The sequence below is a fragment of the Paroedura picta genome, chromosome 14 (assembly GCF_049243985.1).
Source record: "Paroedura picta isolate Pp20150507F chromosome 14, Ppicta_v3.0, whole genome shotgun sequence".
In the NCBI taxonomy this organism is placed as follows: Eukaryota; Metazoa; Chordata; class Lepidosauria; order Squamata; family Gekkonidae; genus Paroedura; species Paroedura picta.
The window spans coordinates 31,699,437-31,719,819 of NC_135382.1; the positions used below are offsets into that span (position 1 = coordinate 31,699,437).

The 20,383-nt window shown below is 43.4% G+C and overlaps 1 long non-coding RNA gene across 1 annotated transcript; it reads left to right on the plus strand.

Annotated features, from left to right (window-relative positions):
- The first annotated feature begins 16,389 nt into the window (after window positions 1-16,389).
- Window positions 16,390-19,954, plus strand: LOC143824037 (uncharacterized). The gene is made up of 3 exons (XR_013226669.1): window positions 16,390-16,447; window positions 17,220-17,334; window positions 19,823-19,954. It is a non-coding gene; the product is annotated as an uncharacterized LOC143824037 (long non-coding RNA).
- Window positions 19,955-20,383: the final 429 nt, after the last annotated feature.

Here is a 20,383-nt window from a genome sequence, read left to right on the forward strand (position 1 = left end):
TCTGGCATGCCAGGTTCGATTCTGCACTCCCCCACATGCAGCCAGCTGGGTGACCTTGGGCTCAACACGGCACTGATAAAACTGTTCTGACCGGGCAGTAATATCAGGGCTCTCTCAGCCTCACCCACCCCACAGGGTGTCTGTTGTGGGGAGAGGAATGGGAAGGCGACTGTAAGCCGCTTTGAGCCTCCTTCGGGTAGGGAAAAGCGGCATATAAGAACCAACTCTTCTTCTTCTTCTTAACATGGAGTTGTTCAAGAGGACAATTGGGGATGGGAGATGAGTTTCCTTGAGAGATATTTAAGCACCATTTACAATATAATTGAGTATTGCCCTTCAGTTGCGGTCATTTGCCACTGGATTACTTTTTCTACATTGGAAAATCCAGTTATAAATGATTAATGTAGAGCAACAATAACACAATAGCCAACGATATGGAAATGTTGTCTGATTTTTCCCACAGTGCTGAGCTACGGGTGAGTGTTGGGCAAGGGATAGACCAGCTTCCTTGTGGAGCCTGGAGATCTCAGTTCTCCTGGAAGGCTGGCTCTACAGCATTATACCTCACTGAGGTCCCTTCCCTCCTCCCCAATGCCGACCCTCCCAGCCTCCACCCCCAAATCTCAATGCATTTCCTAACCCAGAGTTGGCATCACTTGTTGGACGTGTCCTACGGAGCATATTCATTGCCTTATAATGACCCGGTATGGCCACTCCTGTTTCTTTTTGATCTTATACATTATCATCACTGTTGGGTGTGGAACTCTTTGATTGGTGGCTTCTATGGAAACTTTAATGCTTTTTTAAATGCCATTTTTTAACGTTTCTGCACCTTGCTCCATTGACATGCAATTGATGCAAAATTAATGAGGAAGGCCATGAAAAAATGCATTCATTTAAATAGGAAAATCAGAGCCTGGTGGGGGTGGGGGGGAACACGTTATGAAAATAAAATGACCATTGCTTTCTCTCAAGGGGGAAGCAACACTGAAATGGGCATAGTCAATTAAGAAGAAGAGTCGTTTTTTCATAACTTGCTTGTCACTACCTGAAGGAGTCTCCAGGTGGCTTACAATCACTGCCCCTTCTTCTCCCCACAACCAACAGCCTGTGAGGTAGGTGGAGCTGAAAGACCTCTGACAGGACTGCTCCATTAGAACAGAACTACCAGGACTGTGACTAGCCCGAGGTGACCCAGCTGGCTGCATGTGGAGGAGTGGAGAATCAAACCCAGCTCACCAGATTAGAAGCCAGTGCTCTTAACCACACCATTAGGCTGGAAAATGGTTGTCCTGAACTCACTCAATATGCGCACAATTGGAAGTGCTGCTTCTGACTTAATGGCTTTGGGCCAACATATTGCAGGACCACCTCCTCATATAGGAGGGAAAGGAGTTGTAGGGAGGGACTGTGGCTCAGTGGAAGAACCTCTGCTTGGCATGAAGAAGAACCCAGGCAACTCATGTTCAAAGGATCAGGTAGGAGGTAAAGTGAAACATCTTAGCTCAAGATCCTGGAGAATTTGCTGCACTCTGAGTACATAACACTGGTTTTGATGGGCCAAGGATCTGATTTCTGGATATATTTTGTACTTTTATATAAGTGTTTACTTATAATACATTAGGCTTATAGGATAATGCTTTTTTGGACAAATCAACCTGGTGAATGTGAATTATTTTTATATTCCTGGTATAGACTCAGGATAATTATTGGCCCTTCATTATAGTATTACAAGGAATTATCAGTATTGTTTCTTTGTTTGTTTCTATGTTCATATAACTATACTAACTTTGCACTGTTTTGTTATTTTTGTTGTTTACAGGCCTATGTTTTAGCTGTAAAAAGATTTTAAAAATACTTATATTGCACTTATGCATGTGTTGGTTGAAGAGGATCCAGTTGGATCGAAATGTGTCAGGACATTATGTTAAGCTTGTTTTGTTATCCGTGGCATATTTTTTGATACCGTTGGTGTAACCCAAAGGGTTTTTGTACAAATTTCTACTGTGATTTCAATGTAATGTTTTTAACAGATCTAGTGATGCCCTGTGCAATAAAATGTGTATTAAATGTATTCTTATGATAATTACTTTCAGAGTTCTCAACCTTTTTGGTTTTTCAAGCTTTTTAAATATATATATATATATATATATATATATATATATATACATACATACATACATACATACATACATACATACATACATACATACATACATACATACATACATACATACATACATACATACATACATACATACATATATATATATATATATATATATATATATATATATATATACTGTTTTGATGCCCCTACCTTTATGATGAATATTCTTTTTTTTCCTGCTGCTTTCATGGTTTCATTGCAGAAATCCTTCTCCATCAGCTGAAATTACTGCTGGATCTAACCCATGATGGTCAATCCCCAATGGGAATTGGGGATTAGCCAACAAGTCAATTCACTTGTCAGCTAACGCCTTCTGGGCTTGGTTTCTTTTACAATTGTTATTTTCTCCATTGAGATTGTAGTGGGAGTTTCTGGGCATGCTCATGGTTTTCTCTTTTGCTGGCTCAAGTTTGGTATAAATCTGTATATTTAGACGTAAGAACAATCAGTGTTATTAAAGGAGCTCTGTATCCAGGATCTCGGTGATTTATAGCCAGTTACTCAGTTGTCCCAAGAAAGGAAGCAAGCTCATCTGAAATAACTGAGCTTTATTTAGTGTGCTATTCCACAGCTGTGTGTTTCCATTAATTAGAGCTTTTTTATTTTTACCTAGACAAATGTAAGGTGCAGAAAATGCATTTGAACGAAGAAATTTAAAAGAGAGAGAGAAGGTGAGAGAAGAATAACAAAACTCGGTGAAGGCTGATCTGGCCATTCTCTTGTCTTCCATCCCATCTACCAGGTATAACATTCCTCAATGCTCTCTTCTGTTCCTCACTGAATCTTGAAATATTATTAATGCCTTTGGGCCAGTTTAGTAGTCCTTTATATTAGAGTTTCTTTAAGAGAAAAGCTTCAAGAGAGCCAATGTGGTGTTGCGGTTAGGAGCAGCAGGTAATCTGGTTAGCTGGGTTTGATTTCTCACTCCTCCATGTGCAGCTAGCTGGGTGACCTTGGGCCTGTCACAGCTCTAATAGTGCTGCTCTTACAGAGCAATTCTGTCAGGGGTCTCTCACCTCCACCTACTTCCCAGGGTGCCTGTTGTGGGGAGAGGAAGAGAAGGCAATTGTAAACTGCTTTGAGAATCCTTCGGGTAGAGAAAAGTGGGGTATAAAAACCAATGCTTCTTCTTTGTAAGGGACAAAGTTGAATAGGGTGGCCTTGTCTGCAGAAGATCAGCTAGATTTGGAGACCAAGAAGATTTGGTGTAGAAGCTTTTGAGAGTCCAAGCTCTCTTCATTGATTGGATGCCAGGGACAAGATATCCATCGCATTGGAGTTGAGTCACTGGCTCTCCCAACCTTAAAAAGAGCCATCTTCGGGTTACTTGTTCTGTGACAAAAAAGGAGGATCAGAACCATCTCCAGAAACCAGAGGAGCCCACAAAACAGGAGATGAGAGCCAGGAATGGTTCCCAACTCACTCTGTTCTTTGTCAACAGAATCACACACATTAACACAAACCTGCTTAATAAATCTGCAGGCTTCAATAACTTTAGGTTGACTAGCTAGTTACTCATATTGCATTTACAGAAGGTCTAATGTTCAGTTTATGAGGAAAGGGGAGTTTATATCAGGGAAACAAGGTGAAAAGGTCAAAGCATGCTGTGATCCTGATCCAAATGGAGATCTCCTCTTCACTTGACTTTTTTTTTTTACGTGCATGTCGAGAGATCAGATCACCAACCCTCTCGATCAACAATGTGACACATGACACAGCCAGACCATACAAATTGTAATTTTTGGTAGAACATAAAACACTATTGAACTATTCCATTGCTGACATGTACCTTGCTTAGTACAAAGCTGTAGGGCCTCTTCATAGGGTTTTGAGGTCCTAAACTGGCCTCAAGTGAAAAGTTCTGGTTAGCGCCCAGCTTCAGTTCTGACTCTACCCGGCTCTACCCAGCAACTTGATGTCGTTGTTCGCCTTTCAACCCAGAACGATCCTGACAGAAAAGACAAAGCCGAATATGGAGCCAAACTGTATGTTTCCTTCAAGAAAAATCATAACCGGCACATGGCTGGTTTCCCCCCCGTCCCCTTCCCATGATAAAACGCCCACAACGGTTAAGATTCTACGACAAAACTCCTTGTGCAGTTTCCCCTTTCAAGTGTCCGTTCCTGTTTTGCTCCAGCCCAGATTAAGTTAACCTGAAAAAGGTTCAGTCCCTTTGTTTGCATGACTTGTGAGTAGACGTTGCTGCTCATATTTCACTTAGCGTTGCTTAAATTGCCAATCACGGATCTCGTGCCCGATCTGCTGTCAACTCGGCTCGGATTATCACCTTGGATGTGGGGGGTTTCGGTGTTGCGAGGTCTTTCCCCCCCTACATTCCACTTTACGAAATCACATTATTCTAATGAGGATGCAAATGAAAAGGAAAGCTGTGGGAAATGGCTAGAGATGAGCTGCTTGTCAAGAATGTTTTACTTGAGGGCGGGGAAGCAAGCCGGGCCGCTCGGCGGGGTAATGCACTTCTGGTTTTCCGATGGATTGCTCCTCGGAGCCGTGGCATGTGGTCAGCTTGGAAAGGCAGTCCCTTCTTTGCATGTCTTGGGTCTCGTGCCCGGCGTTTCAACAGCTCACCCTTTTTGTTCTTGTCCGCCCCGTGTGCTTGGCGTGCCAGAGACCGTAGTCTTGTTCAAGCGACGTGCGAATGGGCCTGGGCAGCGTTTGGACAGGAAAGCACTGGGAGGCCCGCAGAAGCCGCGCTGAACGTTCAAAAGGAATAATAATCAGGCGGGAGCGCTGACGTGCTACTTAAAAGGATCAACAAAAGAAGTACACAAGTATGAAGGGAGGCACAGGGAAAGTGGCAAAGGGTAGAATAAATCCAACTGACACCCACCAAATTAAAAAAAAAGGAATTGTAATGTGGAAAGTACGTACAAGGGGGTGGGGGAGAAATCACATTGCACCCAATAACTCACTTTTCATCTCATATATCTGCATAACAACAATGCATCAAAAATAGGCACAGTGGCATCAGTAAAACTTTACAAAGAAACACTATACAGGATGGGGATTTTCTTTTTAATTTTTGAATAGTGTTGACATGATCATTTTTAACCCATCTTTTCGGGGAAGTTAGCCAATGGCCTGTTTCGCTTTATTTCTTTGTCAGCCATTGAAATCATACACCATTCATACACCGTTTATGTACTCGATGCCGTTTTAATGCCATTTTTATGCTTCTTTTTAATGTCATTTTTGTCGCTGTTACAAAGGAAACAATATTGACATGAAGACATCTGTCCAGTTTCATTCATATGGCTGGGGGGGGGGGAACATCACTGCACAACATCCCCATTTGGCTGACTTCTCCTGAGTCAGACTACTGGTCTATCAAAGTCAGTACTCCTTACTTCGACTGCCAGCGATTATCTAGGATACCAGATGTTTCCAACAATCCTCTACTGCCTGATTTTGTAAACTCGTGATGCCAAGGCTAGAACTCAGGACCTTCTGCATACAAAACAGCGACAGTGCCACACCCCAGCTTACAGTGGCTGAAAAGGATGTGGGATGTAAATCTAATTCATCAAGAGCGTTCTACTTTGATGTTTTCGGGGTCTCGTAGTGAACATGATTTCCCCAATACCCCCGTTTAAAACAGATCAGCATGTTCATGAAAATGAATCTGATTTTGTCGGCCGTCATGGATCAAGGCAATGTCTCACATTATACATAATCTCCACTGATATTCCTGGTTTCTCTGTCTCATTTCTAGTCGCAGCGGTTGCCCTTGACCCACTCCCAGACCAAATCATGCCAAATCATGCCAAGGCATATGGCCTCCTATGGGTCTGCCCTTTGATCTTTCCCCAGACGTTGCCTCTGTTCAGATATAGTCCCAGATCTGGAAGATACAATGAAGACGTAACGGGGAAGAATGATTCCAAAAGCAATATTGACTTTGTTGCTGTTGTTGTTGTTTTGTTTTTTTAAAAGGAGAGACTTCCTTTTATCTGATTGCATTGCAATGTCACACACACACACACACACACACACACACCAACAACAACCAATTGCTAACAAGAAGTACAAAATCAGCTGAGGATTCACACAGTTACACAGAGCTGAATGTGCACAAGAGGATCCCTCCTGGAAGATGAATTTATCCTTAGTGACTGCTCTACAGGAATCAGGGAAAGATAAACTTTAATTAGGTTTAAATATGATATCATATTCAAGTACCTACTTTGGCTGTTATTGATTCTTCATAATGGCTTAAGACTGGTACAAGATGACATCTCAAATCTCTCTTGGTCGTTCTCTTTGGAACAGGCTTCAGTCTGGCTCTTTACAACGGAGCAGCCGTCTACAGCTTTTGGCGTCGTATGAGCCTGGGGATTAGTAGATCCCACTCACCCTTGGCCTTTCCAATAGATTTTTTAGTTTTGTTGGAAACTTCTTCATTTCTGCCTTAAACAGGTGAATATCCTTCTATGTGTAAAGGACTGCTTCAGATGCATATCACGTAGGATGCAAACATTCCTTATGAGACCAATAAACCCAATAAAAATGGGTAATTCTTCGTGGTGTAGTGCTTAAGAGTTTCAGGCTCTAAAGTAGAGCCCTAGATTTGAGTCTCCACTCCTCCTCTACATGCAACCAGCTGGGTGACCCTGAGCTAGTCACGGTCCTCAGAGCTCTCTCAGCCTCACCTACCTCACAGGGCTTCTGTTGTGGGGAGAAGAAGGCTAGACAATTGTAAGCTGCTTTGAGACTCCTTTGGGAAGCAGGTTACGCAAAACCAGCTCTTCTTCTTCTTCCTCTTCTTCCTTAAGAAAACATATATTCAATGCAGCTTTGGAAATCAGTGAACCTTCCTTTACAGAAATGGAACACAGAGCCTTCACCCTGGTCACCTGGGGCACTATGTGCTTCTTGGCCAGTCTGGGTCAGAAGTGTCCCACTGAAAATTTCAGGAGCCCACGAGAGACCTTGTAACTGCATAGCAATGCTATAGATATCTCGCTGGCTCTTAAAGTGTTAAATGGGGAAAACGTTAAATGCGGAACAAATGGTGTCCCTAGTGACATCCCATTTGTTCAGTGTTTGGATACTTTATTTTGATTACACGTGTGGCTCATTTCACGACTTTGATGCATGATTGGCATGCATGACTTACCACTGTCTTAGAAGACAATAGGGTTAGCTGCCAAAAAAGCAACAAAAAAAGCAGCGAAACGAATGCTGGATTATTAGTGGGTTAGACATTTACTAATCTGATGATGTTTGATTATGTTTTTTACAGGATGAGCGATAACAGACTCATTCACGTGCACATTCCCCATTTGCTCTAAAATTCCCTGCAAATTAAACAAAAAAAGGTAACAATACACTGGTTGTAGCAGGCCAGAGTTGGCCACTTTTCGGTTGCCGCTGCTCAGGGGATAGTTGATAGAAGGCTGGTGTGGAGTCATGGTTAGAGTGTACAACCTGGGTTCGTATCTCCCTTCTGCCATAAAGTTCAGGGTAGTTGAACCAACTATTCTCTCTCTCTCTCTTTCCTGAATACATCACATTATTGTCAGAATAAAATGGGAAAGCCATCTATATGCCCTCCTGAGGTCCATTCTGAGCAAAGCCTTCTGGAGGTAAGCTTTGGGGAGCCCCTTAGCTCAGTAGCTTAGTGGTGGGAGAAATGTTTCACAGACTTTCCTCTAGAAATAACTGCAGCAGCAACTATTAGAAGGCATTTAGAAGGACTGAGATGTTCCTGGAAACACAGTGTGGTGTAGTGACTAGAGAAAGAGTTGTAACCTCTGGCTCCAGAGCCAGAGGTGGCACTGTAAGGAATGGAACCAAAGGACAGAGGTGATCCCAATACAAACCATGCATGGATTTAGTGCCAGTGCACTCAAATAATTATGCTAGATACTCCTTTATAAATTTATGATGATAAGGCCTCATGTAGGCCACTTGATAAAGCGCCTTGCAACAACCAGTATTCGGGGTGTGAAAAATTTCACGGATTGCTAATCGGAAGGTCAATTTTCAGTAAAGTAGTCCAGTTTCGGGAATGCGACCAAGTTTTCTTATGCTGGCTCTTTGGCAATCTCTTGCTCCAAATATGGGCATCACATGGCTCTTTAACCACCATGGATTGCTGACCCCTTCACTAGAATGTCAGGGGAGAGCTGGGCTTAGCCCCATTCAGCCCCCAACCCCCCTGAGCGACCTTGGACCGGCTCTCCGCAGTGCCCTATCCAATCTCACAGGGTTCTTCTAAGGGTCAAATAAAGGGGGAGAACCACGTAGCGACACCCCCACACTCTTTGTAGGCAGGCGTGAGGGGGAAAGTTGACAGATAATTGAATAAATGAATCACTGCATCTCTAATGGGGCTGAATTAGGGTTCGGCTGCCATTCTGGCAGCAACGTCCATTTTGTCGTTTGGTTTCCAGGGGATTCAAACCTCACCTTTTTCGCGTTCCTCTGTCATCTCCCCTGTGTCCTGCTCCTGTCTCCGACATTCTGACAGAGTCGCTGGACCAACCTGAGGCCTGTCTCTGCTTCCCCCCCCCCTCCCCCTAGCCGGCCTCACACTCTTGGAGGTGCCTGTTTGCCGGCGTCGCCTTGACAAGTAAACGGTCGGCCACAACCCTAATTATAGATGCTTTTTGCGACTTTAACGTATTCCTTGGGTAAGAGGAAAATGCCTTTGCTCTCCAGATTAGCCTTATCAAGAGGATACAGTGTGTATGACACGGTCCTGAAGTGATAAATAAATAGATGGACAAAAGCAGACAAATGCTAACATTCTCTCCCCCCCCTTTTTTTTGGGCGGGGAGGGGAAAATCTTGGGATGGAAAACAGCATTTTCATGTGTCACTATCTTGTCAGTTCCGTTGCATTTTAATACAAAACAAAGTGAAATGGAAGGAATGCATTTTGCTGTCTTTTTTTTGTTTGTTTGTTTGTTTTGGTTATGCATATGCATATAAAATGCATTTTCTTATGATTAGGAAACCTCTTATATAAATATATCTGCATCTGAACTGCCCGGTCACTTTCCAACCAAATAGATCGGCAGGCTTAAGATAATTTCTTGGGGGAAAGAATGTGAAATCTGAAGGGCGAAACTGGCATTTAAAAGGATTTTCCCAGATTCCCGTCCTTGATTCCTTCCTTTCCCTAGGCCCGCTGCGTATTTGTCCGTTTAAAGGAACCAATATGTTTGTATTACTGATGAGAAACAGCCTTGACTCCAAAAAGATAACTTAATATCTAGCTAAGCATTCAGTGGGTAGTCCATCTGTAGAATGTACATTAAGGACCCCGGCTCGAACGCGGCGAGTCACGTATGATATCGGGCGCACAAATGTGACGTGATGCCCATATACCCTTGAGTATAATTCAAAGTGCCATACAGCTCTACAGGCAGGGAAGCTATAAACACACTTGTCACAAATGAGAAAGGGTGTAGGGTTATATTCGGACTGAAGAACGGAGCATTAGAACCAGCCATCAAGCCCTAATGAAAGTGTTAATTAGGATATTACAGAATTTATGGCTAAAATATCCTCTCCACTAGACATCTTCCTTGCTACAAGTTTAATTAACTGTTTCTTCACTCAAACCCAAGAGGAATGTCACGGGGAAATCTTGCCACGAATGGGAGCCTCCACTGCAACAACAAGACGACACTCTGCATTTTCACTCTGGGCCTTTTTCCGCTTTGATTTTTCTTTTCGAGGAAGACAGGCAAGGAACGTGTGATTATCAGCCGGTTATAGGAATAAGTACACGTTGAATCTACATAATCATCAATCTTTCTTTATGTAAAAGTGATTAGCAAATGGGGTTTTTAAGCAACTGTTTAGTTTACACATTGGCATCCTAGATTAACTTATTTCTAAAACACTTGATTTTTATCACACTGCTTAATGATTTGTCCCATGATTTATTGGGTAATATGATGAATCATGTTAGATTTATTGTTTATCCTATAAATAGTGCAACAAATCATTAAACAGTGATAAAACCCAGCGGTTTCATGACAACGTCCACCTATGGCGTCCTCCACGTACCGTGGAGGGGGGTATGTCGCGTGGTAAATTTGATCGCTTCCTCTCCCCACACCCACATTTATGATATTAGATGAGTGAGAATCTCCATTTAAATTTAAATGGTTCTGCAAAATAATGTCGAAGCCATAATCTTATACTTCAGCCATATTTATTTTACATGGAAAAAAATAAAATCTAACATCTGATAGGTGTTAAATTGGAATTTATTCGTTATGATAAACACAATGTTCTTTGTTAGAGAGGCATTAAATGTAAATGGCAGCATTTCTTGGCATAGCAGCTGCTTACCTTTATCTTCCTTTCTTGCCTTTTTGGACTGCGGGGGTGGGCACAAACGTTGGTTAATTCCATCATTCTAGGCCATTGCTTGGCTGGGCTGTGTACTTATTAGCATAAAGGTGCAAAGAAAGATGCTGTGCTGAATATCTGACTGGAAAAAAGATGCTTGTAGCACGGGACAGTGATGTTGACTATCGCAGGTGTATGGGGAGCTGTTTCAAAATTGGGACCACCCTTGTTGATGGCTTCATCCTTTCCCCTACATCATTTTCTGAACACTGACAACCCCAGGGGAAGTGTTGTTTGCTTAATTGTGTTGCTATATATATGTACTGATGGATTACACTCAAATCCAACCCATTGGAATGTCTAGTTTGGTCCAGATCAGGGGTAGTCAAACTGCGGCCCTCCAGATGTCCATGAACTACAATTCCCATGAGCCCCTGCCAGCATTCGCTGGCAGGGGCTCATGGGAATTGTAGTTCATGGACATCTGGAGGGCCGCAGTTTGACTATCCCTGGTCCAGATGCTCCCTAGATACTCCTCTGATGCCTGCAGCAACTTGTTCCCCACTTTACCTGCATGTTGCAACTTTATAATGTTGGAAGGACATTCCTAACTTCGACCAGGGGCAGAGAGTGATGAGAGGGTCGTGTAGAGAAACATGGAAATGCACTGCAAGATAACTCTGTGATGTGGTCGATTTTCTTGATGACAGTGCGAGAAAGAGCTCAATATTGGGATGCTGGCACTGGGCACTAAAATTAATGTTGTCCCTAAGGACTTATGGACATGTGTGCATTCATATAACATGTAAAAAATGGAATTGAGACATCTGTAGTGTTTTATCGAAACACACATACACTTTAATAGTTGGGGGCGTGAACTGTAGGCAAGGCAACATTGCAGCCAACCACACAATTCCAGAATTAGTGTTAGAAATTCTCCGGGTGAAACAAGAACGAGGAGGAATAGAACTCAGTGCAGAGTAATATCCCAGAACAATAACAACAGATCCGGGGAAATCGGCTCCTCTCTCGAGTTTGAAAGAATCACTATTATGGAAATAAATGGCACATGAGCGTATTTCCCTTGATGTCTGTAGCAAGTTCAAGTTCAGTGTCTACTGAATTACGTGGGCAGGACTGCCTTTCTTTATGACACACTTGACTGTTATGTCGAGACATTAACTATTACACTTGGGAGATGGGGGGGGAGTGTCGACTGAGAGGGAGGGGGGTAAAGGAGTTAGGCTACTTGCCAGCCATGTTAAAATTACTTTTGTAACCACTCCAATATGTGCGCTACAATTTAGGGACTCCGATATATTCATCGAGAACAGTTTTACACAAAGGGTAGCTGAAATACGGCCTGGAACAAACTGCCAGAGTCAGCAGTAGACGCAAATGATGTAAATCAAGGGGTGGGGGGTGAGAGAGAAGAAGGACACTGAGTCACTGGCCAGAAACTCTGAGTTGAAGATGAAGAAGCAGAAATTAATGATCTTGAGGTGAGAAGAACAGATGTCCCTGTTTGGGCTGTTGAACTGTCTTATGTTCCTTTGAGCATGTATGTCAAGGCCTTCTTAGCTACGCAGTCTTTTTGATGTAGTGTAACACGGTGTTCTCCAGTCATGCAACCTGCATGACATTTAAGTTCCCACTAAAATTTGGACTGACACCAAATTCAAAAGGAAATTTCTGAGATGCCCCATTCAAGGAGCATCTCGGCCCTCTCAGTTCCACCTCCCTCACAGGGTGCTTGTTGTGGGGAGAGGAAGGGAAGGCGATTGTGAGCCACTTGACTTCTTAACTCAGAGGCTTGTAAAATGTGTGTGTATGTGCTGTGTTAAGGTTGACTCAGCCTTCCATCCTTCCGAGGTCGGTAAAATGAGTACCCAGCTTGCTGCTGGGGGGTAAACGGTCATGACTGGGGAAGGCACTGGCAAACCACCCCGTATTGAGTCTGCCATGAAAACGCTAGAGGGCGTCACCCCAAGGGTCAGACATGACTCTGTGCTTGCACAGGGGATACCTTTACCTTTACCTATGTGCTGTGTTAAGTGCTGTCAGGTGGCTTCTGACTTACGATGACCCAATGAATGAATGACCTTCAAAACATCCTATCATTAACATCCTTGCTCTGATCATGAAGGTTGTGGCTTCCTTGATGGAATCCATCCATCTTGTCTTGGGTCTTCCTCTTTTCCTGCTGCCTTTAACTTTCTGTGGCGCTATTGTCCTTTCTGGTGAGTTTTGTCTTCTCATAATGTGACCAAAATATGATAGCCACATTTTGATCATTTTATCTTCTAGGGAGAGTTATCTAGATTTTTATCTAGAACCCACTTATTTGTCATTTTGGGAGACATTTTGGGAGTCTTAATAAAACTCTCCTCCAACACCACATCTTAAAGGTGTCCTGGGACACTAATTCTGGCTATCAGTAGCCCTGCAAGAAGGAAAAGCGGGAAAATGCACAGTCCCTTTTTTCTGTGATAAACATCATGCTGCAAGTTGTGGGAGGTGCGTCTGGAAGCAGAAAATCCAGCTTGTCCATGGTCGTCCTTTCCTTTCCTTTCCTTTCCTTTCCTTTCCTTTCCTTTCCTTTCCTTTCCTTTCCTTTCCTTTCCTTTCCTTTCCTTTCCTTTCCTTTCCTTTCCTTTCCTTTCCTTTCCCCTCCCCGACCCCTGCATCCCCAACCCCTGATTGTCACTTCCTTTCCCCAGCTTTAAAAAAAAAATAGTCCATTTGTGTTGCAACACAATTCCAATGGGACGAAATGGCGAACCTCTCCCCCCGGCCACCATTTTGGCAGGCCCCTCTCATTTTACATAGTTTCCATAGAGAGTGAGGACAGTCCTCATCCTACATCAACGACCCCCTGTCAGGGAATATCTTTAACGTTGCCTCTCAAGTCTGTTGTTCTCAGGTGCGGGTGGGGTAGCCTTATCTTCTCAGATCAGTTAAGACTGGGCTAGGAAAACTGCACAGATATTACAGACCAGTTTTAACTATGCCAAAGATACCTTAACAGGATGCAGAATTGTTGTCTCTGGACGATATTATTTGTGCAAGCATCACCTTTGTGTGTTTGTCTGTCTGTGTGTGTGTCCTTGTTTCCTGTGTCTCGAAAAAATGGTGCCATGGCTCATTTTGCTCCCCATTGTTAAAGGAACAGGTGCTGGTATTTATTATCTTTTAAGACCCAGCAGAGGTAGCAGAAGTGTGGCAGAGCTTGGCCTTACGGAAACGCAGCAGCAGATGAGTGGCTCTATTTCCCATAGGTTTCCGAGCCTGCAACTGCAAAATGTCTTGTAACTCTATTAGGAAAGACCCATCCTGATCAATACAACCAACAAGGCCAGGCAAGCAGCTCTCAGGGCGGAATGAAAATTGCACATCCCAAGGTACAGGACTCAAGGGAGGTAATATTTTCCAGACAGATTCTCTTGTTCCACACCCAGCCTTTGTCTGCATGGCGGTTCTTCCCTTGCAGCGAAGGCGTTGGGGATGCAATGCACGATAATGGGACTGGATAGATTACCGAGGGTTAGTCATTCAAGAAATTCAGTTCAAGCTTGTTTTTACAAAGGTTTCTGCGAGGAATAAAGGGAGATGGGGAAAATGAATTTTATTTTGCCAGGGCTTGGTTCAGCTAGCTTTTGAGAAGGATTTATTTGAGGTGACAGGCCTGAAGGCTCTGCTACTCTCAGCTGAGAGCTGCCAAATGAGCAACAGATGGTGCTTGAAGGTGCAAGGGTTAGTTTGGGCTAGGCTGACCAGCTCTGGGTTGCGAAGGGACCTCTACAGCAGGGGTAGTCAACCTGGGGTCCTCCAGATGTTCATAGACTACAATTCCCATGAGCCCCTGCCAGCAAATGTTGATAGGGGCTCATGAGAATTGTAGTCCATGAACATCTGGAGGACCATAGGTTGACTACTCCTGCTCTACAGTGCCATAGAGTCCACCCTTCAAAGTCCACCCTACCCCTGACTTAATTAGCTTGGTAAACCAACAACAGTTAGAGCAGGGAACAAAATCAGATCCAGGTGTGGACCACATAGGTTTATCTCTAGTCAAAACACCCTGGGCCCTGTGCTTCTTTTCACAATGGAGCTTTTCAGGGCAATCACTATCTTTAAGATGCAGGAAGGAAGGAATTGCCTTGGTCTTGAAGTATTCATTAACTTTGGGCTAATCTCTCAAGTCATGTATCTTTCCTCTTTCTGAAGAAGGCCTTGACACCTCTATGGGCAATGCCTAAGACCTAAGATCCCTGTATTGAGAATAAGCCTCACTGGATAGAACTGAGTAGACTTACTTAAAATCTTCTTGAGTTACCAGCCACAATTGGCAACCTGCTGGAGAAAACCACAAGGTTGGGGTTGGCACCCCAGTGTTGCACCAACACATAATGTTGCTTCCTGAGCAAAACCAGTTGTGGCCTCATGATGAGGTTACTTCCACTGTTGCTGTGAAAGTGACGCCATATTGGCATGGCACCCAGATGTCCCCGGTTCTTCCCCATTTCCCCTCTACCTTACTATGAAGCCAGGCGGTCTCTTGTTACAGCCGTGGTGGGAAAGCTGCCCCCTCCCCTTTCTTCGTGTCCAGGGAAGAAGAAAGTGCCTTGATCTTGAAGAATTTGTTAATTTTAAGGATATCTCTTAAGCTATATATCTCTCCTAACCAAATCCCTGAAGAAGGCCTTGACGTCTCTACTGCAGACAGTACATCTTAATGCAAATACTGTGTCTGATGAATGTCACTTGGGTTTTCAAAGTCAGTGCTGCATTTCAGCAGCTTTTAACTAGAAATCTGTAAAGACATTTTCACTGCACTCTGTGGTTAACATTCACTTATAATTCTATTAGATCACCCCCTGGTTTTTTGCACGTATATGGTTTTTATATTATGGTTTGGTAGACCCAGGTTCCAATTCCTACTCAGCCATGTATCTTGGGCCAGTCACTTTCTCTGTTTCTCATGCTTGATGCCAGAGGATGTGGAGCATGCAGTTTTCCAGAAACGTTTCCAAATGTTACATTTTTTCTAAAGAAAATGTTTCACCCCACAGCTGTAAATATAGTCGGTCTATAGTTGCTAGGGCTGTTGTGTTTGGGGACGTGCATTTGGATGTTTTTTTGTTCCAAATATATATCTGAGTATATTTCGGTAATCAGCTGATATTCAGAATTCTCAGGAATACCAGGGATCAATTCCTGACAAATTCTGGAAATATTCAGAAATAACTGAAAATATTTTGGGAAGGAATTTTGAGATCCTTTTTTTCTTCAGTTTTACAACTTTTCTGGTCAATGTGAGGGAGGGGGAAGAGAGACAGCTCTCCTAGGCAATAGGATCAGATTTTAGGGAAAACACTTCTATGCAGAAAATACAGTGCTGTAAATCAGGGGTAGTCAACCTGTGGTCCTCCAGATGTCCATGGAGTACAATTCCCATGAGCCCCTGCCAACGTTTGCTGGCAGGGGCTCATGGGAATTGTAGTCTGTGGACATCTGGAGGACCACAGGTTGACTACCCCTGCTGTAAATGTTATTTTTGCGACTCTCATAAAAGAAATGATAGGAAAGTAGACAATTTAAAACAAGCACAAGCAGATTCCTCATACGCAGCTAAGAAAAAGCTGAAAATGAAGTTCATGTGGTTGTTTCTTCTTTGCAGGGGTGGAATAGTAGTGCCCATGATAAAAGGCTGTTGGTTTTTCTGAACTTGTCACATTGGCTCTGGGTTCTGCTGAGATTCCCTGGTTTGACATTGATTCTTGTTGGGCTTGCAGCAGACTCTCTTGCTTAAGTTTGCCATTCTTTGATTCTCTAGTTTGACATCAGTTCTCAACCAGGATTCCACAATAATCATGTCCGGTCGGGGTACTAACTTCCAGGTGGGGCCTGAACTTCTGGAATTTCAATTGCTCTCCAGTCTACAGAGGTCAGTTCCCATGGAGAAAAGGACAGTATTGGCAGGTTGATTCCACAGCAGCACATCCCTGCAGAGTTCTCTGCACTCCACAAACTCTACCCTCCACAAGAATTTCCCAAGCTGAAGTTGGCAACCCTATATCCAATCTGTAAGCTATTATAGCAACCCCAAGATCTTCATTTGGAATATTTTGTGAACCTCCCCCCCCTACTGTGACCCAAATTGGTCACAGTAGTTGCCTTGTGGACCCCCCCTCTTAACACTCCCTGTCCCAGTGACAAGGTACTCAATAGGCAACACTGAGATTGTCTTGTGCCATTTGAAACAAGAAGTCTTGTGAGAATGTAAAGGTCATTGTGTTTATTGATACCATTTCTTTGGAACTTGTTTCCCCTGTCTCTCTGGCCAAGACAGGATGGAAATTCCTTTTGGCTGTCTGTGATGTATGGTGGTGGTGGTTGGAGGAGAAACACAAATATTATTTCAGCATTTTAGAAGCTGAGAAGGGAAGAGGGCTGGGGGGCTCTTCTAATCGTTTAAATTGAATTTAAAATGGCAGGAATTGAGGGATAGGTCAAAGGTTTGCTGATTCAGCAGAGTTCAAGGGTAGAATCCCCCAGTAGAAAGAAGAATGGTTTTCCTCCAAGTCCTACCCCCAGGTTACCCAGCCAATGAAGAACAGTTTCCAAACAGACTGGCAGGTCTTAAAGTAGCAGGTTGGGAGGTTGGCTGAATGGATTTCACACTGATGGATGGTCCGTTGTGTACTCCTCTCATACAGGCAGATTTCTGAACTGGTAGCCTGGGAAAGCATGAATCTAAATCTGCACTGTCTTTTTCACAAACAAACCCAGAAGTGGGCTATTAGTCTTTTATTACAGAACAACTGGTATAAGGTATGTATGAGTAGGAAATATCCTGCTTTCAAAACCTGTCACCTAAAAATAAAAAAAGAAACTGTTAAAAAGCCCCGCAATCCAGAAGCGGAAAAAACTAGGAACAGCAGAAGGAGCGTGGCAAGCTTGGAAAAACATACAAATAGCCAAAACGAATTTCCTTTCTTTAAAGAGATGTCCTAATGACATGCAGCGTACTAAATAAATTAGTATGTTTTCACATATGATTTATGAGAGCCGGCTTGGAAATGCCCCACAGATTTTTTTTTTTTAAGCACACAAATTTTTGCAGAATTTGGCAACGTGTCCTCCAACTGCACCGGCCCCAATGTGACCAGCGCTCATTAGAGTGATCATTTGAAATCTTTGAAGATGCTTCAAAAATGATGAACCCAACATGGAGGAACGCCACGCAAATGACATGGCGAGGCAGCGGAGACCCAAAGGGAGACATCATGGAGCGCATCTCTTTTGAAATGCGAGCCACCCCAGAGGCATAATTACAAGCGGTAGATTTATGAAGTGGCAATGGGAGAGGAACCCGGGATATCCACTCCTGCCTCTAGTTCTGGATGGTCAAAAAGAGAGAGAGAGAGAGAGAGAGAGAGAGAGAGAGAGAGAGAGAGAGAGAGAGAGAGAGAAGACCCTGCAGTTTTTTTTAAAGCCAGGCGCAACTTTTCATGCACTTACAAGAGAGTGGTATTAATTTATGTCATGGTGATTAATAACAGTTGCTGTTCAACAATAGATGCTGATAAACTATCACGCTTATAATTGCATGCACAAAGCCAGATCTAAAATAATGCCCCCCACTCAAAAAAGAAAAACAAAACCCTATCCATCCACCCTCTTATATGCTTATTCTCTTTTTCCAATATTTTACATATGATATCTGATACTCATTTGACACTCCCATCCAGGTGCCAGTTCTCCTGCTGTAGTGGAAGATCTCCTTCAAAGTGGAAGATCTACTTCCGTTCCTCTATTCTATGCTTTCTCAACAGGGGTTTTCTGAAACCCTGGGGTTTCTTGATAGCCTCAGAAGGGTTTCACTGATAGGATGGGAGTGAATTCATGTTTAATATATATTTTAATAAAACTAAAACTTTATTGTTATATGATCATATATGCTTATATTGACCTGCCTGCTCCAAATGGCCAATGATGTGCCTGGAGGGCATGGGAAGGGGAGGTGCTCTGGGTGGGCATGCGCATAGCTATGCTCCCCAACCATATTCTGCATGATTGCACCACTTGCGGCGTTTCTCAAGGCCTGGACATTTTTTAAAGGGATTTCTCAGTGGTAAAAAAATTGAGAAAGGCTGAGGTACATGTCCATGCCTTGAAATGTCATACTGATAGGCAAAGAGGTTCCCATTTTATACTCCATGGCAGGGATCCCCAGAAGGGTAACCCTGGGCATAATGGTACCTGCTGACAGCTTGGTGTAGTGCTTAGGAGTGTGGACTTCTAATCGGGCAAGCTGGGTTTGATTCCACGCTCCCCCACATGCTACCAGCTGGGTGACCTTGGGCTCGCTACAGCGCTGATAAAGCTAACATGGCTCTCTCTGCCTCATCTCCCTCACAGGGTGTCTGTTGTGGGGAAAGGGAAGGGAAGGTGATTGTAAGCCGCTTTGAGCCTCCTTCGGGTAGAGAAAAGCGGCATATAAGAATCAACTCTTCTTCTTCTTCAATAATATCAGGGCTCTCTCAGCCTCAACTCCCTCACAGGGTGTCTGTTGTGGGGAACGGAAAGGGAAGGCAACTGTAAGCCGCTTTGAGCCTCCTTTGGGGATGGAAAAGTGGCATATAAGAACCAACTCCTCCTCCTCCTCCTCCTCCTTCTCTGTTGCCTGCCAAGTGTAGGCTGCCTATACATTAGCATCCATTAGACCGAATTAGCATCCATCCATTACCAAGAGCCCATGCCAGCATTTGCTCATGGGAATTGTAATCCATGGACATCTGGAGGACCACAGGTTGACTACCCCTGCATTCGAGCCCTGCCTCTCTCCTCCCAATATTCTCTCATCTAATGATACTTCACCTTATGCTGGACTATTTCACTCATAGAGAGGTGATCCATCCATCTGACTGCTGGGATGTCAGCGTTGTCTTCCTTAGGGGGATTTTTCTCCATTCACTTCCTCTGTCTCTTCCCCCATCCCTGAGTTTAAACTCATTTTGACCTCCAAACCAACAAGTATCTGAGGAAGTGTGCGTGCTCACGAAAGCTTATACCTTGAGTGGTGCTCCTGGACTCAAACTTTGTTCTAAACCAGACAGCCTGGCCTCAGAATGATAATGAATATTAACTAATGCCATTATTTCCCAGGTCTCTTTTCATCATAGATAATAATGGACTGAACGTGTTTCATTTGATTTTCTGTTAGTTAACAAATGAACGGGCGTCCCTTTAGGTCCTCTTTCCCACCTCTGCCCTCAAAGGGATGATGAATTCTAAGTACTCTTTTGTTTGTTTGTAGAGCAACATTAAAAATCCTCCAGACTCTGCTTCCTGTGTGATAGTTAGAGATAAATACAAGCTGCTTTATGAAGAGGCATCAGAGGATCTAAACTCTTGGGTTATTATCATTTTCGTAAGAGTACTGAGCACATATAAAATAAAATCTGGTTTAATTGCTTCGGCAGTCACGGCCTACTATTTCTCTGTGTCTTTAGTTCCACAGAAGGCTGCTTTTTAAAATGTGACTCAAATCCGTATTTTAAAACGCTTCACTTGGGGTTTACGAACCTGTTAAGGGTTTGTTCTCTGCCTGCACGTTAAGAGGCAGATCCAGGAATATACATTCATTTCGACAAAATCCAGAAATGGTCATTCCTTTTTTAATGAAATCTGTCCGTATGGTGAGAGAAGAAAAAGAAAGCGTCTGGGTTGAACGTGTCTTCCAGTCAACTTTTAAACTTTTAAATTGTTTTAATGGGGTTTTAATGGGGTTTTAATGGGGAATTTTTAATGGTTAATATATTGTATTTGTATTAAAATATTGTGAACCGCCGCGAGCCGGTTTCCGAGAGCGGCGGTC